General features: G+C 39.2%; 1 long non-coding RNA gene across 2 annotated transcripts in view; it reads right to left on the reverse strand.

Annotated features, from left to right (window-relative positions):
- The window catches only part of LOC128854085 (uncharacterized), a 59,891-nt gene extending 55,648 nt beyond the window's left edge, over positions 1-4,243 (reverse strand). For both annotated transcript variants that reach the window (XR_008452987.1, XR_008452986.1), the window contains exon 1: positions 3,908-4,243. This is a non-coding gene — a long non-coding RNA (uncharacterized LOC128854085). The remainder of the gene's footprint in view (positions 1-3,907) is intronic.
- Between the last annotated feature and the right edge of the window lie 2,495 nt (positions 4,244-6,738).

Here is a 6,738-nt window from a genome sequence, read left to right on the forward strand (position 1 = left end):
CACATTAAAAGCTGATATTGCCAAAGCATTTATGAAATGAGAATATTTTATCCAAATGGTTGTTGGGATAAAACACACCAACAGCAACAAGGCATTGCTGAAACTGTCCTCCTCCCTTCCAGCTTTATGAGTGCCATATTGAAGCCTAAGTGAGGATGCCATGAAAGACATTCTTGCTCTAGTGTGACTTTAAGGGTGGGAATGTCATGGGCTGCCACAGCTCACAAACTGAGCAGGCAGCAATAAAGCTACAGCAGAACTATCTCTTTGCATTTTACATCTCCACAGCTCCTCAGCTTCTCACTTGTTGTAATCATGTTGTACTCACTGCAAGCCAGGACAAATGTGCAGGCTGACTTCAGGCTACAAATGACATTTTCTACAGATTGGTTTCTAACTAGTAGGTATTCTGACGTGATTGCAGGCATCTAGGTTTTTCAGTTTTGTGTTTACTGTTTCCCCCAACAATTGGAATATCTTTGCAACAGTGTGTGTAAAGATGTCCTCCCCTCTTGAGTGGAAGAGGGACACAGAGGGAATGGAAATAGGACAGGACATTCTGAGGAATGGATGGAGACTGGAAGGGGATCATCCAAATCCTGAAGGACATTAGTTCTACTAAGTTACTCTATTGCTGCTACCATGAGCAGAAAGGCGATGCCCCTCCATTTAGGATAAAGCCAGTGTGTTACGCATGATCTGGATGCTCTCTCAGGATGGAGGCTTTCAAGGAAGAGCAAACAGTCTGTAGAGTAGTTTTCAGTTCAAGAATAAGACATACAGGGGTAAGTTTCTATAAGAGGTGTCTACAAGTGTGTGAGGAATCTAAGCTATCGTTATAGTCAATAGATACATAGGGCTCAGCCGTTCCCACATTGGCATTTACTGCATTTGAGAAGCCTTACAGTACTGACACATAAACTGAGTGTCCTGAGTATGCCTTAATGTTCTGCTGAGCATGGCTGATTCCTTATGGAATCTGACTTGCCAAATGTGAGAAAGACATGGAAGGCCAAGGGTCACTCACCATAAAATAGACCTCAAGATTTGGTTAAATGAATTGCTTTCCAGAATCCATTCAGTTATCGGTGTCTACATCCTCAATATCCAGTTATCTTCATCTAAACACTTAAACATAAGCATCTCCATCCCAGAATGAATCCCAATCCTGTATTTTAGTCAAGCTTAGTTACGAGTAAAGTTCTATAAGCCTGTATCAAGAGTGCAGTGCCCACCACTACATTGTTAGAAGGTTGCTGCTTAGCCCTGGGGCCAGATTGCATTTTCCCCAAAAATTAGTAGGCACAGTCTGGGATTTAGTACAAGCCAGGGATCAGTCCCAATAAGCAATTTAGATGCAACTAACCTGTTTTGAAAGATGAGAGTCATATAACATGCCATGTTCATTAACCTCTTTGCAAAGAAAGAGTCCGTAACACATGCTCCTACAGCTCTGACTTCTGCGTCATATCGTTGAAGGTCAGCTAAGAGGGATTTACTGGCATTACAATCTCAGATTTATTTTCCAAAAAGCCCACTTTATTTATTTTCAACTCTTAATCTGTAACCAAGAGTTAAGGGCTCTAACTATTTCCCTAACTGGAAAATAAATAAGGTGTTTATATTTTGAGAAATATTAATATCTAATAGAAAATATTTGTCTAATTTTTTTTCAGAGAACATCACTCAAAGATTAAATTATATCCTTTAAAATTTCAGTGAATTTCTGTTGTCTGGAGTCCCTGTTAATAAGGGTGATGGGGATAATAGAGATGCCAGAGCCCCCATACATACATTTATATGATACCCAAACATCTGGTTGGAAATGAATATTCCCCCCTGAGCTTCCAGAGGTGGTCATTCCAGTTCCAAGTGAATTTTCAGGGGAAGTTATAGCTGTATCCTCCTCCTCTTGGCATCCCACATGCAGGCAGTGAGCTTAAGACAGGAAAGAGCGAAGTCTCTCTCCTGAGTCCTAACTAAGCTCACCAGCTTGGCCTCCATAAAATATGTATTCCCTTATCTATATTTCCCTTCTGAGAATGTTTATAATTATTTTCCTTACACAAAACATCCCCACTCAGTCCATACTTGCATTTCATCCTCATCAGTGTGGATCTTTCCTTCAATTACAGTGCAGGTATTTGGCAAAACAAGATAACAGCGGGGAGCTTTGTTATAACCCAAAGACTAAAACAGAAAACCCTCTAAGTGGGAGTGTTTTTCTGATGGAAAGCGAGGCACCAGCTGCTTCTCGAGGGCAAAAACTTGCCATGAACCAGTACCTCTGTGTTTGTATTATGTGGTTCTTCTCCTTATATCTCTTTTAATTTTCATTTACATTAAGATTGTTTTCTTAGAGTTGTCTCACATAGCGAAGAGGAAGGAAAGCATGAATAGACTATTGACTGCTCCAGCTTCATATATAATGCATATGGCACTCTTATCTGTCAAAAATATTATCTTTATAGCAGAATATATTTAAGAGTTCGGAGCACTCTGTTTGTTTTGGCAGAGGAGAGGATTCAGGATGACTTGACACATCTAGCAGTATCATAAGGGTCAAGATGCTCAGGTTGTGTTTTCCCTTCTTCCTACATTACCTTAGGAAGTCATAGGGTTCTTCTGTGCTTAAGTATGTAAAATATCTACCTCCAAAGCTGTGACAGGATTTCCCTGCACTCACTCATAGCAGTGTGTTTTCATCCATACAAGCCTGGTTTGATGGCTCTACTCTAGTTTCATGGGAGAAAATACAGAGGGAGTATTTAACAGAATCGTGGAGCAGCCATTTTATCTCAAGATCTCAGCACCTTTTTCCAGCCTTCCTACCAACAGTTTAACCTCTTACAGCTGCGTTTAACACTGCATGGCTGTCTCTATCCCTTCTTTTGCTGCCTCCACTTCTGGGCTTCATTCAGAAGTGAAGGGGAACAGCAGAGAAGTTGCTGTGCTTACCTTGTAAAGGGGTTGTTCCTTCTGCCAGCAAGAAGAGGTGAGGCATTCCTATCATACAGGGTTAAGGGGAAGAGACTGGGATAATGCCTCATCCCTAGACTTGCCTGCCTCCCAGGACACAGCGATTCTCCATTGCTTAAATTTTGTCCAGTCCTTTGAAATTGTTAGATGAAAGATAAGGTGATAACACTGTTCTGGGTTTGTGTGAGTACAAAGAAGTACGATTCTTTCCACAGAAGCTGAATAGATTTGCTGATTTTTCTCGTTTAATGGGAGTTTCTACACTTCATGGAGTGGAAGCTGTTTTGATAATCTGCTGCGAAATATTGATCCAAAGATCTTGGGAGAATACTCCTCAGTGTCATTAGTATTTATGTCTTACATCCAAATATGCGTGAACAAATGGAGGTAGATGCAAGAGGAGAAAAAATCTTCTCCTTCCTGCTTTCTTCTTCACATACATTGCCATGAAAATATCAAAGCAGAGAAAAAGGAATAGAATCTTTCAGAGCTCTGAGACTGGAATATCACCATGGTAGGTAGAAGCAGTTCCTGAATGACAAAGCAAACTCTGTCCTAGCTTATAGCCTAAAATGGGAGCACCACCATGCAGGAAGGGAATCAAGGCAAAGATTTGTAGTATTACATGCTGCATGATCCATTGGAGGGTATGTCAGTCATAACCAAAACTGAATTTGAGTAACACCAACCACTGTTTAAAAATGAAAACATGGCTGCTATTAGTACTGACAGAAAGACTTAAAGTTTGGCTAATAGAGGAATCCCATCACTCTTTGTCACTTCTATGTGTTTAAATACAGTCCTTCAAATTAAACCAATGTGATTATTGTCACTGACCTGTTCAAATTCCCAGAAGATACAAACTTTCAACAAAGAGCACTGGCATAGCTACATACAGATGAAGCATAAATTCACCGTATCTACTCACCCGATGTACAGGATATGCGATTTAGCGGGTTTGTGTATATCTTCAGTAGCTTGATGATCTTCAGCGGGGTGTTCGCTTTGAAATACTTGAACAAAGGCACAGGTATCCTATATTATATCCTGCACAACAGGAACTTTGTTAATGGCAAACGAAGGAGAGGGAAAGCACATGGTGGGAGCCGTTCAAGTTCCTTCTTCAAGAAAGATTTTCACGTGCCATTTTGTACAACGTGTTGTATTCCAAGGACAAAAGCAAAAAGCTCTTCAGAAGTTTCTTCATGAACTGGAGATAAAAGTAATCCCTGCTAGGGATGGTTTAGCAGTATGCATATATGGAGGAGGAATTTCAGAGAAAGGGAAATACCTCTCCACCCCATCCTGAGTTTTCAATATTACTTTGTAGTTCTGCCCACTTTTGAAGTAGCTTAAAAGAAATGGAAGTAGTTGGAATGTTTTTACACAAGAAATACTTCCTTTTGTATAATTAAAGTTACTGTGTTTGGCTCCTAGAGTGAGAGGCTCATAAATTTATTTCCAGTAGCAACCAGTTAATAGTTAATACTCAGTTAGTTAAGTTATGTTCATTTTGGGCCTCATCCAGAGGAAAGAAACTGTTGACTTAAATAGGCTTTGGAGTAGACCCTACAAGCTCAGAGGAACAGATAATCTGGTTATTTCTGTAACAGAAAGGCACAAAACAAAAAACAACCAGGAAAATGACACCATGATTAAAGGTCAGAGAGTTTTGTATGATTCAGAATTGCAGTAGGGAGAGACAGGGACCCTCATGCTTCAGAAGATTACCACGTCAACTGTCAGAAATCAGGAGGAAACAATGAGGAGATGACAATTTGTCTTTCACTTCTGATGTTGCAGGATTCATGTACCTTTTTCTGGATTAAACCTCACCAATGACGAAGAAAAAGTATTACAAGGAATAACCTTGGGTTTTATGTGTTCTGGACAGACTTGTGATATCAGAAGTTGAAGTTGTCTGGTTAAAAATAGAGATCAAAAACAGATATGAGGAAAAGATCCTGAAGGACACGCAAACTTCAGGAAGGTTTGTAAAGAATCCAACATGTTAAGTGGTTGTTCTGGCCAAGCTGGATGAATTATTGAAAGCTACGAGGACCTCTGACATGAGTTCAGTACTCAGCAGGTTTCCCATGGGAACAGGCATCCGCAATGCAAATTTTGTACCCAAGCCCCGCAGCATGATTGCCAGATCCAAACACTACAGTCATGAATAAATCCCTTTTTCACTTCTCTTGCAAATATTGAAAAAGTAGGAAATAAAGAATTTGAACCCTTTTTTCAGTTTACCTTGTGGTTTAAGGAATTAGAATACCACGAATACTCTAAAAGCTCCTCCTTCCAACTATGACTATGTGAAATTACTTTTTTGCTTAAAACAAGAATGAGGTACTCATTTCCCAACAGATTTCTACTTATGTTCCCACTTGGTTCGTCTGCATCCCATTTCCACATTCTTTCTTTGATTTCTTTCCTCAAACCCCAAGTGCCCCAATGCTGCAGCTCCCCTGTGCAGTTCCCCCATCCAAAATCACACTACATTATTGGTTAGATGTCACTGTCTCATTCACATCAGTTACAGCTACAAAGATATTGCTTAATAGTGTCCACATGATATTCAATATTAGTTCTTCCATGTCACTCTGTTTTGCTGTGTTCTTTTCTTATTTTCAGGTTGCAAGTTCAGCCAAGGTCACGCTTGATGTACTGTCTCAGTGTTCTACAGATTTTAAATCAATGTGGAGAACCATGCCATAGTTCCAGTAACCCAAAAGATCATCTCAAATCTCCCAGGTCAAAGAGTTGACATGAAAGTCTAGTCTTCCAAAATCTTCCTTAATTCTGCAAAATACGTGTTAGGTGATCAGATAAGTCACTTGAGTTTTCCATACTTTGATATCTCCAGTTCTGAAGACAAGTAACAAACTTACCTTTTTGAGGTCAAAATGAGACTAATTCAGATCATTCTGGGGACTTCTACGAATGCAAAGCTTTAAGCATTCCAACAGACATACGTCTAGAGGAAAAACAATGCAGAGCTATGAAAATAAGAGAAAAATATAGAGGGTCTAACCTCAATTGGCCATTTTATATACATGATTTCCTTGTTGTGAGATTAAATCCTTAATTTGTGTTTGCTGATCTGGGTCAAAGGATAAAAGTGTGGGAAAGAAGATTATAATTTTTTTCTGCGTGCAGATTTAAAACAACAGCTTTTAAAGAAACTCCCCTTTTCTATTTCGTATTTAAAGCATGATGGTTTCTTTAAAGGCAACAGGAGTGTGTATGTAAACAAATAAGACTTACATTTATAAGAATTAAAACAAAAATGCAAACAAACAAGCAAAGTACCCTTCCTTTTTAAAACAAAGAAACAAGAACAAAATAAAGCTGCAGACCCTGCCCCATATTACCCCCACTTAAATCCCAAACTACAGCAAAAACGAAGTGCAGAAATGCTTAATACAGTTGAAGGAGGTAAATTGAAACACTTGCGAAATCAAATAGCTATTTTAATCATCCTATTTAGGTAAAAAAAGAAGGATGATTATTTGTCCATAAGGCTATACATATGCAAATGGCGAGTAATATTTACAAATATTGCTGTGAAGGAAGTTTTCCTGTTTGTTTGCATATGGGAGATGTCCTTTCATTCCAGCATTTGAAAGGGAATGAAAAGGCCTCATCTGCAAGCAGACATACAGGAAACAAAACCAGAAGTGCATGCATGTTCAAGTACCTTGAGAAAAGTATTGGCTTTGTTCCAAAAATCCAGCACCATTACTGGAGCTGATA

The sequence above is a fragment of the Cuculus canorus genome, chromosome 1 (assembly GCF_017976375.1).
Source record: "Cuculus canorus isolate bCucCan1 chromosome 1, bCucCan1.pri, whole genome shotgun sequence".
Classification (NCBI taxonomy): Eukaryota; Metazoa; Chordata; class Aves; order Cuculiformes; family Cuculidae; genus Cuculus; species Cuculus canorus.